The sequence below is a fragment of the Dermacentor albipictus genome, chromosome 1, assembly GCF_038994185.2.
Source record: "Dermacentor albipictus isolate Rhodes 1998 colony chromosome 1, USDA_Dalb.pri_finalv2, whole genome shotgun sequence".
Classification (NCBI taxonomy): Eukaryota; Metazoa; Arthropoda; class Arachnida; order Ixodida; family Ixodidae; genus Dermacentor; species Dermacentor albipictus.
In genome coordinates, this window is record NC_091821.1 from 291,862,302 (window position 1) to 291,885,201 (window position 22,900).

Sequence of the window (22,900 nt, forward strand, 5' to 3'; positions counted from 1 at the left end):
AGACCCCGCCCGTACCTCGGTTGGTAAGTCGGAAGCCTCTTTTTGCCTAGCGTATTGTCTTCGAGGAATCCGTCAATGAGGTAAAGTATATCGAGCAGGTCTGATCGAAGTTTTAGTAGCAAGCTTATCTAATCTTTTCCTCCTGTACGCGTTTTTGTCATCCATTGTTTCCTGATGCTTCAACGGGACCACGGTCGTGGGTCTTGTCTGCGCGGTGGGTATGCAGAGGTTGTTGGCACCCCCCACCGCCCCCGTTATCCCTGCATGCTCTATGTTGTACTGTATATATTCGTATTTTTCCACACTCTTGTAACAGGCCGACAGGACTTGGGAGATTGTAAATAAATGAAAATGAAATAAATATAGCTTTTCGTCACCGTGCTGTCAACAGATACAAGGCTACGCGTTGATTACACAAGATAGCAAGTCTCTCAAAATAATTTTTATTCCAACGCTTTCTGCGTTACGCGGGCGTGTTGGATTCCCCTTCCAACAGGCAGCACTAGCGAACATTATTAAAAAATAGCAGGCGTCGTCGTCTCGTGCCTGGCCGCCGCCGCCGCCGCTCGGGAGCTACGCCCGCGCAGTCCGGTCCCTGCACGATGAGCCGCCACGGTGAGCACTGCCGCCGCCCTCGCGGGGCGCAAAGCGTCACTCACCTCCGCGCGGCGGCCGCACGCGTTCCCACGAAGCGATGCTGCTCTAGGAACCCTGGTCCCGTGTCCTCGCACGAGTAGCGATGCCACCTGCTGGCAAGCCACCGCTGCGAGCCAACTCAATCTTCACAGCCAGCACCTGCGCCACCACAAAGTCAAAGGATATTTACGCCTGCTTCGGGCCGCTTTTGAATTCACGCGGCGGCCTTGCGCCGGCCTCCCGCACGATCGCCAAACTGCAAAATGATGGCCTTGTTGTGGAAAATATGGAAACGCGTTGAGATTGATAGGTAGGCCGGCTACACTTCCAGTGTACATATGAGTTACTTGTGGCTTAAATTGTTACTTAATAAATCCTTGCGAATGCCTACAATGGCAACAATGTATTCTGTGTAAATGCAAGCTTTCGTCAGGATAGCAATACATAACAAGAACACCAACGTCGTACATTTCCAAGGATTGTTCATCGTGTTGTTTTTCTTTACGAAACATGTAAATGACAGCCGCTATTCCCTCGGAGTTCCCATACACGGGGGAGAGCGCTTGAGCTAAATGAAGGTGTACAAAGTCAATAAGCTCAAAGTACAGTACGACACGTTTCAGCCATTTGTGAAAAATAAACACAATCCGAATTTCTCCAGCACGTAAGCGACGCATGGCGTGCGCCGATAGGCGAGCCCCATCGACGCTGCGGTTTCTTGCGGCTCCAGGTCGCTAGTTCGAGAAAAGACAAAAACAACGCCGGGTATTTTGATTTAGGTTCACGTTGAACAAGCCTGGGAGTCAAAATTCATCCGGAGACCACCACTACTGTGTACCTCGATTGTCGTTTTGGCACGTACAGCCCCGTGATTACATTCACGTTTAACACTTCTACCACTATGCGATGTGCCGTGTGAGGCAATGACAATGCTAACTTTCTCGGAGGTTATGAGCAATGGCGCCCAACAACGCTTCACTCAAACTCGTATCGCTGTGTCTTTTGCTTACTACGCAGACAGGCAGCAGTGGTGCACGCAACGTAACGTTTACCATTAACTCACCACTCTCGTATTGCAGTAAACACTGAAGAAATTGAACATTCCCTGTCAGCATCACCGCTAATTATCGTCAATCAAAGCACACAGCACACAAAGCTTCGTTTACACCGACTCCAACAGTGCGTGGGATCCGCATAATGTGTTTCTTAGTCTCCATATTCCCCTCCAAATTTGTCCTGATGAAGTGCAGTCTTTCCCTTCCATGGGGGAAAAGGTTATTTTGTTGTTGTTGTTGTTGTTGTAGGTTTGCAGGTTACGCCACATTTTTTTATTCTGAAGGAACTACTGCCCTCAACATTCTATGTAATACATAAACAAAAGGCAGAATAACTGCACTTTTCATGCATAAATGTTTTATTAACAAGAAGCATGTCATAAAGAAATATATTAAGATTGTAAAGACACGCTTGTATCTACGAAGAAAAATATGTAACAAAAATTATTAGATATACAAAATGTATGGCCATGTAATAGGCACTATCTCCCAAAAAATCACAATTTTTAGTTGAACAGGTAATCTGTAAGGAACAGGTAAATGTAACTGTAAGCACTACAGCAGGGCGTGCCGGGCTGCGGTCGCCGATCTACCGGAGTGGTTTGCGTGGTAGTCACTCTGTCCGAGTCTGACAAAAAAAAAAAGAAAATCGCAGTTCCGCCGGAATGGCGAAACACCGATTGAGATAGCATATTCGTAGATAACTGTACCAAGTAAAAATAGTAGTTCTATCGGCCGTATAAACTTGTAAACATTCGCTTACTATTTAAATTGACAATGATGTAATATGTAAGCGTCACTCAAAAAGGACGAAGACGAAAAAGACACCCGGACACAGCGCTGTGTGTCTGCTTCTTTCTACGTCCTTGTTCAGTCGCGCTTACACATTTTATCATGGATTGAAAGCAACTAGCTCATCAACGGGCTTTAGCTAAATTAAAGGGACCCTAAAAAGCTTTTGAAGATTTTGTACAAACGTACCGAATCGTTAGAGTAGGTCCTTCTGATCATTAATTGACGCATCTAAGTGCTCTGCGTAAACGTGTAATTTATTATAATATTTTAAAAATGTAGATTGCTGCCGATCACAGCACATCGCTCAGCTGAATTTTAAGCCGCCCCTACCCATTTGACCTTATTTACCCTAATGACGTTAATAGGGCGAGCTATCCGATTGGCTGCTCAGGGCGCGTCATCAATAATTTTTCCAACTTTATGGTGAACAAATGTTGTTCGTAATAGTTGGAATGTTAATTTGTTTCTCTAAAAGGAACATAGCAGAAACAGAATGCACAAGAACAATGTTTCACTACGCTTAAGCCCTTGCGGCACACAGCAAACATCGTCTGCTTGTGTTACAACATCCTCCATTCTGACGAGAGCTCCGCGGTCAGAGTCGGTTTCAGCCCTTTCGCGAGCACCATGATTCGACTTGGTTGCGTTGTGGGCTATAAACGTAGCGACAGGCAATATGCCAAGCTGCGAAATCGTGTCCCTCCGCAAGGCAGCAGATGAGCGGACTGGCTGCAGTGCATCGGCGCCAGGAGTTGCGCGTTTGCGGCCGTCACTTTAGGAAGACGATTACTACCGCAATAGCGTTTCGCGAGTCCGGCATGCGGGTAAACGCAAGCGCAAAGGGACAGAGCGTGGCCGTTTGACCGTGCCGTTTCACGGGTTGAGCAGAAGCGCAAATGTCAATGATATGCACGTTGCAGCCACCTGGTGGTACAGAACTCATCCACACACAGTAGCAGTAGCGAAATTTATTCTTCTTTGCTGCTCGTGTAAATTTTTCGCAGGAGTGTAGTCGAAGATTCCAGATGCCTTATATTGTGAGGAGGAGGAGGAGGAAGTAAACTTTATTGCCCTAGAAAGAGTAATTCAGCGGTCGGGCCGGATGTCTTCATCTTCTAATGGTTGATGCCGATCTCCGGCCTGCGTGGTTGGCGCCCCTATTCCAGGGCACCACTGAGCGCGGCTGCTCGTCGGGCATGATCCACCAGCCTCCGTTGGAGGCTAGGGTCGCCGCTGGAGAGCACGCTCTCCCACTGCTCCACACTCGAATTTTCTATTTTGTGGAATGCCTTATTCGTATTGCACTCCCATGTGATGTGATAAAGTGTGGGTATTGCGCCACACCACGGGCATGTGTCCCTGTATTGACCTGGGAACATTTTGTGTAGTTTATGTAAATTTGGGGAAGTTCCTGTCTGCAGCTTTCGCCAGTAAACTGCCTGTTCTTGAGTGAGTGTATTGTGAGGTGGGGGATATCTGATCCTCGTCCCTCTATGGTAATTTAGCATGTCAGAGTAAGTTGGGATCACTGTCATGAAGTCCTCAGGATCTCTGTTTAGGCCCGCTCGGTTTGTATGCTCGCGAGCGATCCTATCAACCCTTTGGTTGCCCTCAATCTCAGTGTGCCCCGGTACCCAAAAGATGGTGTGTCTAATGTGTTTATTCTGTTGGCCAGCGCGGAGGAAGATTTGGAGCGCTTTTAGACCAATTCTGCCGTTAATGTAGTTTCGACATGCTTCCTTGGAGTCTGTTAGAATTATAAGGGATCTATTTGTGCGGTAGCCCTCCACAGTTGCAAGAGCAACAGCCATTTCCTCTCCCTCGGTTACCGTACAATCCCGTGCCGACGCGCAAGCGATTTCCCAATAGTCCGAGCCTATTACTGCCGCGACGACTCTTTGTTCTTTTTCCCTTCGTTCTCGAGGATATACCACGGCGTTCGTGTATACCGTGTTCGCCTTGGTTGCTAGGTATTTTTCTACATACTTTGCCCTAGCGTTCCGCCTGGCTGTGTGTAAATTCGGGTCCATGTTTCTTGGCAGGGACCCTACTTTGATGGTACTGCGATACTCATCGGGTAGGTTTGCCGTTCTTTGTTCTTCCCTCTCAATTTCTTTATGCCCCAGTTTTTTTAGGAGCTGTCTGCCCGTGGTAGTCTGCTGGAGTCTGAGTAGCTGCGACCCTAATTGTGCTTCTTTGAGCTCCTCGAACGTGTTGTGGAGTCCGAGGGCCAGCAGCTTCTCTGTCGAGGTGTTGGCCGGCAGGTGAAGCGCTGTTTTGAACGCTTTCCTTATGATGGCGTCGGCCTGGTCCTGTTCGCCTTTTTTTGTGTAGTAATATGGGAGGGCGTACGTAATCCGGCTGATTATGAGGCTCTTAACCAACTTGACTGTATCTTCCTCCTTCATGCCACTTCTTTTTTGCGAGACGCGGACAAAGGTGCCAAAGGCGCCAACGACAGCAAGCACGCTATACACAGGTGGCCGACGACATTGACGACAGCGACAACTCCCAGCGCAAAGGGGTGATGCAAGAAAATGACGCCAACTCGCACGTGAGTACGCTCCAGCTTACGAGGGCCGTCCCGCTCCAGGGGGCGTTCTCGATCCAGAGGACAACCCAGCTCCACAGAATGTTCTGGTGTCGACTCGCAACCCCGAGGACCAGGGGCAAGATCGAGGTCCCTTTCACAGTCGACCGTAAGAACAACCTGTGCCGATAGAGTCAAGAACGGAGGCCTTGGGAAACCAGGACAACCGACAAGGGGAAGGTCTAGGAGTACTAATGGTAGGGCGCAGCCGGAACGTGAGTCAAATCCCCGAATATTAGCATTAAAATCAGAAAATCAGAAATGAAGGCTAGAACGGTCTGAGCTCAGGGAGGCTTTCGAGTCCTTTAAAGAAGGGTCCGAAACACCCTGTAGTCAGATGGAGACAACAGCTCCAAAACTCTTGGCCGGCAAACCTAAACGTAAAGCCCCCCACCCTGTTCCCATTAGCGAAACAGAGGAGGAAGATTTAGAAACCTCTGAGGCAGAGGAGATGGGAGAGAGTGACGCACCCCCCAAACACAAAAAGTCAGAATGGCTGCAAGGTTAGCAACAATAGAAAGGACTGTGGCGAAAATCATGGTGCTCATCACTAATCTAGATGCTCGAGTGGGTCAACTAGAAAGGCCCAAAGTTAAGGCAAAGGCAAGCGCAGCAGCTGCATCGGCAGTCCACGGAGGCACAAACGGTAGCCCGAGCGCGGACTCTAGGGGTTCGGGTAGTCAACCAATGGTATCATAATGGCTGCAAACGGCAGCAATAACATTAAACTGTGGCAGGGGAATTGTGCGAGTTTCCGTAGGCACAAGGCTCCCCTGCAGCAGGTCATTAGATCAGCCAAAGTTAAGCCACACATTATTCTCTTACAGGAAACACTAGCTAAGGAGGATATCTCTCTACCAGGTTACAACTCCGAAACCTTGATCCTACCAGTGGGCCGGAAAATAGCGACTTTGGTTCAAAAGGGTACCTCCTATGATAGTCACGAGATTCATAAGTACAAGGTTGGTCTAGAAGCACAAATGATGGAACTCATTCTAAAGAGCAAAAAAGCAGCTAACGTGTATATAGCTAACGTTTGCAGCTCTCCGGCAGAGAGGAAAATTGATTTTAAGAGCCTCTTGGGCCGCATTTCCTGTAAGGCAGATGCAGCCCCACTCGTAGTGGCTGGGGACTTCAACGCTCCCAACAAAGAATGGGCTATGGTTATCAGAGCGTCAAGGGTACTAATTTAGCAACCACGGCCAGTGAGTTAACATTTGCTCTTATTACAGATGCTTACTTCCCCACAAAAACTGGTACCTCCACTACCAGAGATACAACCCCGGATCTAACATTTCTTCGCGGAATTGAAGACTCGTGGGACAATCTGCAGGAGAATTTAAGAAGTGATCATTACATAATTGAGGTCATCTTACAGACGCAGCCACCACCACTAAGGAAATATGAGTACGTAGACTGGGATCTCTTTCGTAAGTTGCGTAAGGAAACCAGCATAGATGGCGAATATTACGAGGAGCTTTTAGACCACCTAAAGGCAACGATTAAGAAAGCTACTAAAGCAGTCTCAACAGAAATCGAAGTCCCGAAAATCGACTCCAAGCTAGCTCACACGCTGGAAGCGAAGAATTCCCTTCGAACCAGATGGAAGAGTCACATACTTAATAGAAGACTTAGAGCCATGATCGCCCTAGTTAATCATGATATCCAGACCTACGCGGCTCAACTTTCACGTCAGCAATGAGATGACGCTCGCTCAGAAACAGATGGCAGATTGCGCAGAGGAGGCAAATGGAATCTATTGAAGAGCCTACTTAATGACAAACTCTCCAGAGGTACTACAAACCTCGCCATAAACTTCTTCGTTCCCATAAAAATATGGGAACGAAGAACAAATAAGCGAACCTTACTCCGTAATATCGCAACCGGACTTGGACAGTGACTTCACTGCAGCTGAGATAAGGCACGTACCCTTTAATTTAAATGGGAGATCTGCCCCAGTTCCGGATGGCATCACAAATAAACTTTTGCGAAACCTGGACCATGATGCCATAGGCATAATCACGGTCAAAATTAATAGTCACTGGAGATCCGGCACCGTCCCACCGGAGTGGAGAGAGGCCAAGGTGACATTTATACCGAAACCCGGCAAACCACTAACAAAGGAGAACCTCAGGCCCATATCACTTACATCCTGTATTTACAAGGTAGCCGAACATGCTATTCATAACAGGATAATAGAATACATAGAAAACTAGGAGCTTTTCAGGCACAATCTCATAGGTTTCGGAAGGCATTATCCACACAGGGCGCCATGCTTATGATCAAACGTGCTATTATTGACTACCCTAGCAGGGACGTAAAGGGCCTCCTGGGTCTGGATCTTATCAAAGAATTTGATATGGTGGCACATAAACATATCCTACATGATATCTCATCCTTGAACCTGGGAAGCAATTTTTACAATTATATGAGGTCCTTTCTAGCTAATCGGACAGCTCGGGTCAAACTCGGGACAGTCACAGGCGGTCCACACAATTTAGGCAACAACGGCACACCACAAGGTTCAGTATTGTCCCCACTCCTCTTTAAAATTGCCATGCACAGGCTGTCGGAGGAATTTTCCAAAATCCCGAGCTTGGGGCACGTCATATACGCTGACAATATCACAGTGCGGGTCCACAGGGGGTCACTGGCAGCACTTGAGCAGAAACTACAGGCAGCCGTAGACACCACAGAATCCTTCCTCAAGTGCACCGGACTCAGGCTATCACCTAGTCAATCTGAGCTGCTGCTCCTTACACAGGAGAGACAAGGTGTTAGAAACCTTGCGCCTTTAAAAACTCTGCCAATTAAAATCACAGACAACACAGGACGGGTCATACCCAGAGTAGACACAATTAAAATTCTGGGTCTTCTCATTGACGCAAGGAGCTGTAATGCTACGGCCCTGAACAGTCTCACAGGTCAGGTCAACAGTACTTTAAGGCTCCTGGGCAGGGTCGGTCTCCAATCGAAATGCAGGCCTCAAGGAGGTGCAATCTCGTCAGAGCATACCAGGCATTTTTCATCAGTCATGTGACGTACATTGCATCATACCTGAACTGGGGGAAAGCAGAGAAGGCTAAGCTAAACGCACTTATACGCTCCGGACTCAAAAGGGCTCTGGGACTCCCGCACGGAACCAGTACCGAACTCCTCAGCAAGTTAAGACTTCATAACATTATAGATGAGTTCATTGAGGCACATTCGATGTCACAAATTGCAAGACTCTTTAACACTAAGCCAGGGTGCAAAACTCTAGATGAAGTCAGAATATTTCCTCGAGGAGGAGACATCTCTAAGTTCAAAATACCCGAGGAGGTGGAGACAAAATTAGTTGTAGACCCCACACCTAGAAAAATTCATCCTGTCCACAACAAGGGCAGAAGGGACGCCAGGGCCAAATGCATTCTGAGTAAACTGCATGAACCACAAAGCTAAGCTCTTTCTGTCGATGCAACTAGTTATGGATCGGGCAACTGCTACGCTATTGCAGTGGTCGATGAGAGCGGTAAATTAATAAGCGCGGCGTCACTAAGAATGAGCTCCATTCATGCCACAGAAAGAAGCAAGCATAGCACTAGCAATTACAATAAGTAGAGGTTCCACGATTTCCTCCGATTCCCGTACAGCTATAAGGAATTACTCAGCTGGGTTCGCCTTAATGGAAGCACACAAGTTACTTATACACAGTCTTAATACTCATAATTACGAGCAACTGGATAGCTCACACCTAGTCTGGTTTCCGGCTCATCAGGACTACTCGGTCAGCCCCAATGGCTCCAATCCTAACGAGCAAGCTCACTCTGCATTGCGAGATCTCACATGCCGCGCATCAGATCAAGAACTGCTCGAGGATGACTGCGGCTCCTAAAAAGACCCACTTACTACATTTCACCAAATCACCTCACACTATGGGGACGGCAGGAGGTTTTTTTCCTCCCCCCATCAGAAGCTCAACCGAGCTCAGGCAGCCACATTAAGAATGATTCAAACTAAATCTTATCCCACATCTTTTGTGCTTAACAAAACTGATCAGGATTTTCCCGCGGAATGTAAAAGTTGTGGCCACAATACGTGTCTATTTGATCATATACTCTGGCTGTGCCCCAACCAAAGGGCTTCGGATCTCAACAGTGAAGAGGACTGGAGTCGGCGCATATCCAGCGAAGTCCTCCAAGATAAACTCCTGGCCGTCCGGAGGGCTCACAGCATCGGGAAAGCCTTTGGCCTACAAGTGCCTATGTGGGCGGAGCCACCGACTTAGCCTGCGGGCTTGTGCCCTCGGGCCCTAGTTTCTATAGATCAAAATAAAGTTCTTGCCATGCCATGCCATGTAAACGTTAACGCGTTGTTTTAGTAAGTGTTTAAAATATTTTACACTTCGTTAGAGCAATATTAGCGCTTTGTTTGGCTGGTGAAGCTCTGCGCCAACAGGTGGCTGGACCGTGCCGAACAATTAGGCCACTCACGCACGTCTGCGCTAAAGTGCCTTCCTCAGCTTGAATTTACGGCTCCAGCCATCCGTCGAAACGCCCAGCTCGTCTGTGGTTACCGGAATGCCAGACACGTTCAGCGACAGAATGCTCGCAACGCACGCTGATTCCATAGCTCTCGCTTGGGGTCGACTGCCAAGCAGCTGGCGGGAACATTATGCAAAAAACAGAGGTGAGGCGTGCAGACAGGACACAAGAGTAAAATGGACAACACGAACGCCACTTCTTTAGTCTTGTGTCCTGCCTCACCTCTCTTTTTGCATAATGCGTCCTTACCAACTAGCTCAACTTATTGTCGTTCTAATTTGGGGGGGGGGGGGGGCAGTTAGGAGAGGCTTCACGCTCTCGCTCCGAGAGAACCGGAAGTTGACGACACGACGTGCCATCATGGCGCAGAGCCAGTGAAGGTGGAGCTCAGCCCCAATGACTCGGCGAACGAGTTGAGCACAAAATGCATGGCTCTGGAGGAGGGTAGCTTTTAATCGTCCGTAGCTCTCCTAATATTGTGGTGGAAATTGTGGTAGGAGTGATGAACTTTAGCTGTACCCTACACGTCTACAAAATTTCTCCGGACCGCTTCAGGGGCCCTTTAACCAGCATGGTGTCACGCGCGGACAGGTAAAGATGAGCACACATCGCTCGATGACAAAGGAAACTCTGAAAACACTGGAGTTAGGAATTGCGGCAGTGGTCGCGAGCCAATTGACCTTTGTGCAACCTGTCGCGTCAACGCGTACGAAACGTAGAAAGCACTGCGCATACGAACCTACCGGCACTATTCGCACTCTGCAAACATCGCAGATCGCTTTGAAGATGAGGACCGCGCGGGCGCGCACTTTGGCCATGTCGCAGACCGCTTTCAAGACACACCAGCGTCGGCACTACGTCCCTACGGCGTCCGCCCAAGGTGTCTACTAGCGCACGCGCCATTCGCGTGGCCAACGCCGTAGTAGACGCCGCGCTTGCCTTCAGTCTGTGCGGAGAGGCGGGCGAGGAGGACATCGAGGCACCGTAACAGCCGCCAGAGAAGAACGCCTCTCCTCCTTCGCCTCACTCCCCTGCCTCGCGCGCCACAGGAGAGGGCATGCATTCGCGCACGCAAGATTGAACCGCGTTCGCCGGCTTGCCCTCACACACTTTCACTCATACAGAACCTCACGGCGACGCCGACGACAGAAATGCTGCTGCAGTGTCCATATAATTGCTATCGCAATAAAATCAGCATTTTCAAACTAGCTGATGCTCCATGCTTCCTGTAACAAGCATGTGACGTCCCCTCGAGCATAATCTTTGCTTGCCTGCCAGGCTCGGTAGGCAACATTGGTCACCGCACCGCAATAAACACCAACGAGCACAGCTGCTCGGCAGTCAGTCATCGTTCACCACCACGCTGCGGAGCGTCCTTCTAACGGAGGGTGCCTCGAGCCTTCCCTTGTTAACGAACCCGGGCGGATCGTGACACTCGTGACGAGTACCCACGGATCGTCCCACGCCGCCGCGAGCGGTGAAACACCGCCCTCCGTTGCTGCCTCCATGCCGCTGTACGGAAGGATCGAGCCGTTCGAGGGAGATGCGTCCGCCTGACCAATTCACGAGGAAGAAGTCCACGTGTTATTCCTGGCAAACGACACACCCGAGGCCAAACAGCGGGACATTTTCCTGGCCAGCTGCGGGATCCGTGTGTTCAGTCTCCTGTTCGACATTCTGACGCTGGGTTAGCTGTTCGTCATATTCCGCTCGCATTTCAACCCAGCACCGTCCACACTAGAGTGTACTAGAATGAGGGAGTAGGTCCAACGGAGGCTACGGCAAGCGGCGAGAGTGAAGCAAAAAACGTTGAAATTTGCGGCAGCGCTGCAGCCTTCTTCTTAAAGCTCCTCGTTTTTCTGACGTTCCGGCCAATCCGGTGCCTCGGCGGCACGGCGGAACCACGCCTACCGACGGTGGTTACGGCGGCGCCGAGCTGTCGTCTGCTCGACGAGCCGCCGTCTACTGAACACACCGTGGTGCTTGTGTTTGTTTGGTCAATTATTGTTCCTAGTATGTGCTAAAAAAGAATACAATAAAATTACTGCTTTGCCATGAATTGAGGTTCCTCGCTTCAGTCAAACGATGCCGTCTGCACTATGTTTACGCGTGCAGACGGCCCTCGCATATGTCTGTGGTTTGTCTCGCAACTCGGCGACTTGGCAGAGTGTTCCAATAATGAGAGGACTCTTCGGCAATCTAGCACACCTCGGCGGAAGAACTACTGTTGTATAGGGGGTTGAAAAACTGTGTACAGCAGATTGAAAGGTCAGGCCTAGCTCTCGCTCTTCGGAATCCCTAACGATGAAAAAAGGCGACGCGTGCGGGAGCTCAACCTTCACCGCACCGATCGGCCTTTTGGAAGTCACCGACTCCATTTTTGAGCTGCACTTAGATGCAAAGTACATACTGAGGCATTATGTGCATATTATCAAAGGCCTGGAAGTATCTACACAGCTGGAAGTATCTACACAGCATGCAGTACACAAATTTTTTTTGCCCTATTTTCCGGAGTATCTCTATGAGCAGGCCACGCGAAAGAGAACGGCCTCATATGCAACAGATGAAGGCCGGTCATGAAAGAGAACGCTCCCACTCTCACTCGAACCGTGATTCAGATTGGAAGCATGTGACAATGGAAACCTGCGCAAGCTCGAAGACATAGACAACCGATAACATGCTTCCTAATCCAAGCAAATATAAACAATGTGTTTTACTTTATTCCCCCAGGGGATCTGGAAAACCAACTACATCTCAGGCGTATGACGCATAAAAATAGGGAAGACAACGGTTATTCCATAAATATTTTCAAAACACGCAATTAACGTACAAAAAAAATGTGCTGCACGTAGCGAATAATGTGACCCACATGCTCCCTAAATGTCAAATTTGTTCCGTTATTACAGCATCGGGGAAATTTTGTTAGCATTCACTCTATCGCCTTGAGAAAGAAACAAAAAAGGTTTACCAATTTTTATTTGACCCGCAATTATGCCACACAGTTAATTTATTTCTGTACCTCATGCCATTACTGCACATGATCTCCATTTCTGCGGAATATGAGCTCCGCATTTTGTTATCTCTTGACACAGTGAAACACGCACGTAAGGTTTAAAAAAGAAAGCAAACTGCAAACGCGATCCATCTTACTGCGGGGCTCTGGCTAATCCAGGCATGGTCATCCTTGAACGCAACTGCAACGCTGCGCTCGACCGCGGCCGTGCTTCTGTTCGGCACGTTCTGACGCTGCCGACCGGCGCCTCCCAGCCTCCGCCGCGCGCGGGAGCGTGCACTCTAAAAATAGTTTACACCCTTTGGCTTGCCCCTTCTGCCACACAAAAATAATCGTCATCTGGCTTGATGTGTTTCCTTTCTTTATCGCTGCAAGCCCGGAACTTTCCAGTGACGAACGGCACGCGCGTTATCAGAAGAGGCACTCTTAAGGGTGTAAACTGTTCTACGCTGATAACGCGCGTGCCGTTCGTTACTGGAAAGTTCCGGGCTCGCAGCGATAAAGAAAGGAAACGCATCAAGGCAGATGACGATTATTTTTGTGTGGCAGAAGGGGCAAGCCAAAGGGTGTAAACTGTTCTTAGAGTGTGGCGTCCAGAAGAAGGCGATGGTGGTGCCATCTGGATTTGTAATAAAAAATGCCTCAGCGCGGAGCCCTCGTTGGCCCCACTCTACCAATCTAGTACACTCTAGTCCACACTAATGGAGCGTTTCCGCTTCAACAACCGGAGCCGCCGGGAAGGAGAGACACTAGGGCAGTTCGTTGCTGCGCTACGAGGGTTAGTGAGTGCCTGCATCTTCGGGGACCAACTGGACTCGCTGCTCCGGGACCGCTTCGTCTGCGGCATCAACAACAGCGCCATGCAGGCGTGACTCCTGGTGCTTCCCGACCCCTCACTGGACGACGCCGTGAAAGTAGCGCTGGCAATGGAAGCTGCCGCCAAGGACGGTCAAAGGACGGTTGACCATCGGAAGCGGCGGTCAACAAGTTGGCGACAAAAGGCAGTACCTACGGTCGCTGTGGTGGCACCTATCCCCCTCACAGTGCCAGTTCTCTGAAGCAAAATTCTTCACGTGCGGGAAGACTGGGCACCCGGCAAGGGAGTGCCGGAGGGGGAGGACAAACAGCAAACAGCGGCTGCAGCGTGGTTCAAGCGTAGGTACCACACAAGCCCGCGGCCAGGGTAGCCGTCGCAAGGGTACGCGGCGGGGCCGTGCGGCAGCAGGGTCCACTTCTTCCGTGGCCAGGCTCCACGTCGTGGCCGAGGACCCGCCGATTTTCGACATGTGGCACACAGGCCTTGAACCGTCGTCTGTGCCGCCGTACATGCTGACCATTGAAATCTGTGGGCATCCCATTTCCATGGAGCTGGACACAGGGGCTAGCGTGTCTGTCATGGCCGCGAAACGGTTCAAGCGTACCTTCCCCGGGGTGTCCGTCGAGGCTTCGGGCGTGATGCTGTGCAGCTACTCCGGGCAGCTCTCCCAGATCCAGGGTAAGGCACAGGTCAGCGTTCGCTTTGGCGACAGGGAGGAAACCCTTACCCTTTACTAAACCAAGGGGTCGTCACAGACGTAGCTGCGCCGGAACTGGATTCATGCACTGGGCGTTTGTCTGCCAGAGTACCAGGATGCCAGCCTGCATGCGGTGAAAGACATCCCCACCCTCTTGACCAAGTTCAAGTCCTTGTCAAAGCCAGGGGCGGGCACATTCGCCGGTACGACGGCTGGCATCTATGTACCTGATGAAGCCCGGCCACGTTTTTTCAAGCCTCGCCCACCCTGTTCGTCCTGAAGGAAGGGGCCATCCAGGAGCTGCAACAGTTACAGCGAGAGGGCATCCTGGTGCCCATCAAGACGTCTGAATGGGCCACTCCCATCGTACCAGTCCTCAAGCGAGACGGCAGTGTCAATATCTGCGGGGATTTGAAGGTTACCATCAACCCCGTCCCTACCGTCGAGAAGTACCCGCTGCTCCGCATTGAAGATCTTTGGTCAGCGTTGTCCGGTGGACAGAAGTTCACCAAGCTCGAGCTCAGAGATGCTTACCAGCAGCTGGTGCTCCAGGGTGCCTGCCGGAAGTATGTCACAATATCGACAACTCTGGGGTTCTTCAAGTACACGTGTGTCCTCAGCCCCAGCCATATTCAGAGGGAGATTGACAACCTCTTCAGTGGCATGAGGCACGTGGCGATGTACTTCGATGACATCCTGGTTGCTCGCAGCGACGACGAGGACCACCTGCAGAACCTGCACAACGTCCTGGCACGGATGCAGGACGCCTGTCTCAACCTCAAGCTGAAAAAGTGCGTTTTCCTGGCCCTCCGTGTTGAGTACATGGGACATGTCATTTCCCTGGCTCGCCTAGCTCCGACTCCCCGCAAGGTTGATGCTGTGCTCAAGGCACCTTACCCCAGAACAAGAAGGAGCTTCAGAGATACCTCGACCTCATCAACTTCTACAGGAGTTTCCTTCCGAACCTGTCGGATCATCTACAGCCGCTCCATCTTCTGCTTCGAGATGGTCAGCAATGGGTCTGGAAGAAGGAGCAGGACCGGGCCTTCCAGGGCAGCAAGGAGCCAAGGCTCCAGTCCTGGTACACTTCGACCCTGCCAAGCCTGTCATCCTGATCGTAGATGCGTCGCCGTACGGCCTGGGAGCCGTCCTGGCAAACCGGGACAACGATGGCCAGGAACGCCCTGTGTCGTTTGCTTCTCGTCGGCTTAACGCTGCAGAACAACGCTACAGCCAGCTGGACAACGAAGGCTTGGCCCTCATGTTCGGTGTCGAACGCTTCCACCAGTATCTGTGGGGTCTGATGTTAGAGGCGGTCACAGACCACAAGCCGCTGCCGGGGCTGCTAGGGCCTGACAAAGTAGTTCCCGTACAGGCATAACCTCGAGTGGTACGCTGGGCTTTGAGGTTGGCAGCTTATAGTTACTAGCTGGTTCACCGTCCGGGAAAGGGCCTGGGACCTGTTGATGCCCTGAGCCGCCTGCTCCTGCCAGAAGTGCCTCATACTGTTCCAGAACCTGCTGAAGTGTTCATGCTGTAGCACGCGTACCCGGAAGTGCTCTCCAGATCTGTGGTACCGCAAGCGACCAGCCGGGACCCAGTCCTGTCTCAGGTGGTCAAGGCGGTGTCCTGTGGGGAGGGATTGGCTCAGTAGGCCTATAGCCACAAGGCCGCTGAGCTGAGCTTGGAGCAGGGCTGCCTACTGTGGGGTTGCAGTGTGGTGATCCCACAAAGTCTGAAGTCCACGGTCCTGCAGTTGCTGCACGCGGGTCATCCTGGCGTGGAAAAAACCCAGATAGTGGAGCGCTCCCGTGTTTGGTCACCTGCCATGCACCAGGACATCGGCCATATGGTGCAGTGCTGCCAAACCAGCCAATAGCATCAGCGGGCCTCCCGTCATTTGGAAACCACAGCCTGGCCGTTCCCACAGAGACCCTGGTCCCGCTTACATGCGAAATTTGGGGGGGCCCCCATTACTTCCTGGCGGGGGCGGACTCCTTTTCGAAGTGGGTGGAGGTGTTACCTGTCACAACTCCATTTATGTCACAACTCATTTATAGAGCTGGGGAGCCGAGGCACGCCGCAGGGATCAGTCATCTCCCCTTTTCTCTTTAACGCGGCGATGCGCGGGCTCCCGGAACTGCTGTGCTCTATCCCTGGGCTTCACCACAGCCTATACGCTGACGACGTGACGTTATGGGCAGCGGCCGATGATCCACAAGCTCTTCAAGAGATCATGCAACGCGGCATCGACGTCGTACAAGCTTATGCGGAGTCAAGGGGCTTGACGTGTTCACCGGAAAAATCCGAATGCCTCCTGATCAAGCCCAGCAGGAGTAGCTGTCCCAGGGGATTACCACGGAGAAGGCGCTTCCTTGAGCTTAAAGTCGGAGAACTTACCATCCCGGAGCGCCCCAGTATCAAAATATTGGGGCTAGACTTTCAGAACACGCTGCGCTGCGGGCTCATGTTAAAGAAACTCCAGAGGGCGACCAACTACACACTACAGCTCATTCGCCGGGTGGCTAATCGGCACCACGGCATGGGCGAGGGCGATCTGCTTCGACTTGTGCAGGCATACATAACCAGCAGAACCATGTACTCGACACCATATGTCAAACTCGCAGTCACAGATTTAGCCAAATTAAACACCATGATCCGACGAAGCACAAAGGCAGCCTTGGGCCTTCCGGACCACGCGGCCACCGCAAGGCTAGAGGCCTTAGGCATGCATAACACGATCGAGGAGCTCTTGGACGCTCACCACACAGCCCAAGTCCGTCGTCTCTCGCTAACCCCGGCTGGCCGCACAGTCCTCCGGAAGCTCAGTCTCGAGGCTATCCCCGAAATTACAGAGTACGTTACGATTCCGCGAAAGGTGAGGGGGCATATTTATGCCCCACCTCTACCCCGCAACATGGACCCCGAGTTCCATCAGGGCCGTCGGCAGGCCCGTAGTGAAGCCATTTGGCGACGCTATGGCTCGCAAGATGGAGTGGTCTACACAGACGCAGCCAGACACCCTCGCGGCGACCTCATGACTGCGGTGGTAGCTGATCACAACGGAGGACTGCTAGAACATACAACAATCACGGCTGGCCGAGTGGTGGAAGCGGAGGAAACCGCGATTGCCATGGCCATGCATGCGGACGCAAATACCGTCATCAGCGACAGCAAGCAGGCCATCGGCAATTTCGTCCGTGGTAGAATTTGCAAACAGGCGTACCATGTCCTCACACGACGCCCCCTAAGCGGCTTGAAAACCCTCGTGTGGACCCCCGCTCACGCGGCTGTGCCCGGCAACGCGTCGGCTCACAGTTTGGCTCGAGATCTCGCGCGCCGAGCCTCGTCCGCGGATGCGGACGGCGTGAATGAGGAGGAGACACACGAGGAACCCTGCGAGACTTATTATGAAATAGCCTATCGGTATCGCTTGAGGCGTCGCGCGCTCCCACCACCGGCCAAGCAACTCGACAAAACGCAAGCGGTCGCGTTTCGGCGACTTCAGACAAATACATACCCACACCCAAAATACATTAACAAAATCACAGGGGGCAGGGAAAGCGACAAATGTAGGCTCTGTTCAGAAACAGGAACACTCACACACATAATGTGGGAATGCACCTCGCTCCCGTTCTCTCATCCCCCCGTCAGCAGCGAGACTGACTGGACAGCCTGGCTCAGTTCCGGGGACGTCGACCGACAATTGGAACTGGTGGACTGGGCGGAAAAGGCCAAGCAGGCCCAGGGCCTTACTTGAGCCCTAACGCTCAGCCACGTCCCTCTTTACCCTTCCCCCTTTCAATAAAGTTTATCACCACCACCACCACCATCAGCAGCCGCGACCTTTGCAGCGCTACATGTCTTCGCCGCCCAGGTGTTGCCGGACGTCATCGTGTCTGACAATGGTCCTGCTTTCGCCAGCGCAGAGTACCTGGCCTGGCTAACGAAGAACGGAATCTGCCGCATGATTGTTCCGCCGTACCACCCTGCTTCAAACGGTGCAGCCGAGCGAGTGGTGCAAACCGTGAAGGACGAGCTTAAGAAGAGCCATACGGGTGATTTCTGGACGCAGATTCCCCGGCTACTGTTTTAGTACCGGACCATGCCCTACGATTTCACTGGCCGTGCCCCCTGTGAGCTCCTTCTGGGTCGGATGGTCAAGACGCCCTTGGACGTCTTGCATATGAAACTCCGATCCACAGTGCTCCTGAAGCAGCTGATGCAGACGCTGGCTCCTGGCAAAGGGTGCCATCACGGGCCTTTGCCTGAGTCAGGAGCTCCAGTTTTCGTCACGAACCTGCGTCCTGGTCCGCCCTGGTCCGCCGGACAGGTGGTGTCTCCTGCCAACGCCTCATCGCTGCTCATCCGCATGCCAGAGGGGGCCACATGGCACAGACAGGCCGACCATGTTAGGCCTCGCCTCGGGACCTGGCCAGCACCCTCGACTGCCACTTCCGAGTCCCAGCACGCAGGAGGACTAGCGGCAATACCAGTCGCTTCCAGTGGAGCACCGCCCACCTCGGAGGCGGCAAGCGTTGCCAGCAGTGCGGTACCCGTTGGGCCGGTGTCGAGGCCGTCACCACTCACAAGGTCGACCACTGCGGACGCTCCGGATGGAGCGAGGTTGTCTCAGGCAGCACGTGGCGTTGCCACACCCGGCCCATCGACACCGGGGCCCAGGCGGAGTAGTCAACGGCGGAGGCCACCACAACGTTACTCGCCTGGGTAGCAGGCACCGTCGACCCGGCTAGAAATCGTGAGGCTTGTAGCGCGTTAAAAAGACAAGGCCGAAAGTGAGACGTGACACACACAGGCGCTAATGAAATGCTGTAAAGCAGTGATTTGGGCTTGTTGGTAAGACATCGTGAGGCTTATAGCGCGTTAAAAAGACAAGGACGAAAGTGAGACGTGACACACACAGGCCGCGCTATAAGCCTCACGATGTCTTACCAACAAGCCCAAATACTGCTTTACAGCATTTCATTAGCGCCTATGTGTGTCACGTCTCACTTTCGGCCTTGTCTTTTTAACGCGCTATAAGCCTCACGATGTCTTACCAACAAGCCCAAATCACTGCTTTACCGGCTAGAAAGGAGGCAGAGCCTCGTACATTGAACTTGGAAGTTTTGTGTTGTCGACAAACAAACTGGGGGTAAGGGGGATCTTTGTTTGCCTACCAGGCTCGGTGGCCTGCCAGGCTCGGTACGCAGCAGTGGACCCCGCACCGCAATAAACACGGACGAGCACAGGTGCTCGGGATCAGTCATCGTTCATCAACACCACGCTGCGGAGAGTCCGCCTAACGGAGGGTGCCTCGAGCCCTCCCTTGTTCACGAACCAGGGCGGATCGTGACACCTCCAATAAAATCAGCCGCAGCGGAATCACGAGATCTACGGCCATTTGAAGCGCGCGCGCCGCTGCAGGAGGCGGCCATTTGTGCTTTCTACTTTGACGATCGCGAAACTTCAGAGCGCGTTCAAAAATTACTGCCTGGTGGGAAGAAGTCGAACAGCCTAGTAAAAAAAAAATAGTTCTCCTTCACGCCTGATGGCGCAGTGTGCCTGTGAGAACTAGTCACTGGAAAAAATTTCAGAGTACCGCATTCGTTTTCCCCACGCCGCCGACGCGTTCATTGGTCCAACCGTAACACGTGACTTTGACAAAAAAGTTTTAGCGCACTTTGAGCCAAAATTCTTGCTTGGAATGACAGCTACTCCAGAGCGTAGTGATGCTGATACCTGCCAAGCGCCGCGCGGGCCGGTTGAGTTAGAGCGCAGGCAGCGCAGGTTCCCTACGTTTTTTGTGTTGCGATTGTCGCGCTCGCATTTGACTGCAAGGAAATCATGCCTGGATGCTGCGCCTTCGGATGCAGCAAGCGAAATCAGTCTGAAAATACTTTTTTTTTTCTAGATTCCGACCGGGAAAAATGACCGAGAGCGTCGTTCTGCGCGGTTACACAGAATCGGCCGGGAGAACTTCAAGCCTACAAAAAACACCCGCGTGTGCGAGGTACAAGTACACCTTGCTTGTGCTTTTCGGCACTGTTTTTTAAGATATTTAAGCGAAGTGCACGCGGTGTTAGCGATGCTACGAAAATAGGAGTTCATTGCAGGGATCGTTCGCGTCTTGCACGCTTGAGTACACGTGTACGCGTTTGTTGCTCAACACACGCGGTTATTCCGTGCTCGTGGCACGCGAAGGTATACTTGTCGCGCGAGAATTCCGCGCCTCACGTGCACCAGATACTCGCACGATTTCTACGCGCACGTGAGCGCGCTCTCGCCTCGAGTCACTCGACCCATATATGGCACTTGTTTTTCGCAGATCTTGACGATCGCAGTCAATAAAAGCATGGTCAATACGAGGCCCATGATACTTCTTCTTTTCCACTTATCCTTTGCTCATTTATACATACGCATTTTGAGCTTGAAACCAATGGCCAGGTGATATTCACAACGCATGCTTCAAATTTTGAGCTTGCACCGCAACATTTTGAGCAACATGCACCGTAGCATGTTGAAATGCTACGGTGCATACCCCAATAATGTTGTGCTTGATGCATAACAAGAAATACAAAGCAACAGAACACCCAGTATCTTTAGTTTCACTCTGTCACTATGCATGTTACATAAACCGCTCTAAAAGCACAATAATTTTATACATCGCCTATGTAACTTAGAAAAAAAATGCTGCGTCACCAGCGGGCGTTTCTGCTTTCTTTTTTACACAGGCAGCAAATCTTGGCAGTCTAAGAAAAAAGCCATAAATAAGTTGAGAAGAGTAGCCTCTCATGGAGCGCACCAGATAGCCACGTTCATAAATCGCAATAGCAAACTCTCGCTCATTATCAGTGTACAGAAGTACATATACGTTGCTGTAATCACGCAAATGCCTCATATTGGCCTTCCACAAGATTTAGTGAGCAAAGTGGTCATCGAAGTTGGTTCACAGATCGTCTTACGATCACTGCCAAACACCGGTGCGCACACGGCAGTAGCATGTGTGTCGCGCGTATATGGCGGACGAAGTCGCCCGGCAGAGTCGAGAACGCGCGGTATCAGTTTACAAACTAAATTAAATGTATCCGATTTCGCTTGTGAAATTATACAATGAACGCACGTGCCTGTGACACTGTCAGGTGTTAGTTTCTTCCTGCTTGGAAACATTCAATAGAAGCCGACGGCGGTCCACGATGTTCATGCCCAAAAGTACAAGCTCGCCTCATTCTGGCTCGAAGTGACGAAATGTTTCCTTCGTAGCTCGCTCCGCGGAAGGGGGAAAAAACGCGAGCATAAGCTCCCGATAGCAGCTCTAAGCTGCTGCCCACAATCGTCGCACAGTTCCAGCAGTAATCACGATCGGCGTGCAAAACAACCACCCGCTGCATTACTTTGCACAAAATAATATTTTATTTTCGTTCTTAGCAACCATTACAAGGTAAATATACCTGGTAGCGAAGCTTCCATAGGAGCCCATACGTTCAAAACATGGCGGTCCATCACCGGTTCATGGGGCTTAGCGCCATCTGTATGTGGTGGGAACACTCCCGGCGGAAGAAAAAATAACGTGACGCCATGTCCGTTAAAGGCAGAAGTGACGTCATTTTGTTTTCGAAGGCGCGAAATTTGTTTTGTTGTTCTTCCTTTGGAGCTATATATTCAAATGCCCCACCATTCGACTTGATGGGCGTTTCGAGCTTTCAGCGTGGAAAGCGATGTAGGAAAAGGCCAGCCGTACGGTTGTCGAAATCGCATCCCTGCACAGAACATACTTTCTTTGGAGGCCGACGAAAGCTTTAGTTGTAGAGTGATGATGCTATTGTCGGATGCTAAGCCCGTCGGCCAGCGCAATCGCATGAAAACAACTACACAATTATCTGGCGGTCGTAACTCACTACTTTTGACTGAACAGATTAAGAAGCAATGAAGCTACCCGCGTCACCAAATTCAGACAAACTTCGACAAGCAAGAATGCACGAATTGTGAGGGGGGCGTATTTCAACAGGTGATACGAGTGCGCCTTTCTGCCCATTTCAATACGTGCATTGCACTGCGAGTGATAGTGGCGTCAACGCCCCCTGTAGCGATGGGCGATGAAAAGAAATGCATTTATTAATAATAATAAAATTAAACGTATTTTCCTAACTCATCACGAATATATAAAATTGACTAGGAATTTTATTTTCGTTGAATGAATCTAACTGTGTCTCGTTTGAAATAAAAAACGCGTTTTTCTTTCACAATGTTTGTTCCCTCCAAACATAGTCGCGCTTCAATCGCTGCTCCCATAACCCCCCATGCTGATGTCGGTGACAATCTGTACTGAACCGCTTTTCGCCCGAAGCTTCGCGACCTATTTGAATCGACCTTGACCATTATCTCCGGGCACAATATATTTGTACTTCAGTAAACACTCAACCTGATGTGTTACCGAATATCAACGCTCTTCCAATACGGCGGCCTCCCGCGACGCAGTAGGCTTGGAAGGTATATGGCGGTGGCCGCTCAGTGTTGCCAGTCAAATTCCGACCTTTGCGGTACTCTAAATTTTTTCCTGTGACTCTAGTGAGGACCCCGGAAGAAGGCATTCTGCTTCCGGCTCCCGAGCTGAACGGATCGCGGGATCATGGGCTCCAGTGGAGCGGCATATGCGGCTGTTAGCCGCGGCAACAGGCTTTTGACGGAAGAAGATAAGGATTACCAGATAATTTTGCCTCGGCTACCTACAGGACGTATAGTTTTAAACACAGTTTTTTTTTTTTGCACGGCGA

General features: G+C 51.2%; 1 protein-coding gene across 1 annotated transcript in view; it reads right to left on the minus strand.

The window, feature by feature from the left end:
* Positions 1–436: 436 nt before the first annotated feature.
* LOC139054448 (octopamine receptor beta-2R-like) overlaps positions 437–22,900 on the minus strand; it is a 413,068-nt gene continuing 390,604 nt past the window's right edge. Inside the window, exons 2-3 of the transcript XR_011511240.1 lie at positions 660–795; positions 437–595 (exon numbers count right to left, since the gene is read on the minus strand). The gene's annotated coding sequence lies outside the window, so the exon portion shown is untranslated. The remainder of the gene's footprint in view (positions 596–659; positions 796–22,900) is intronic.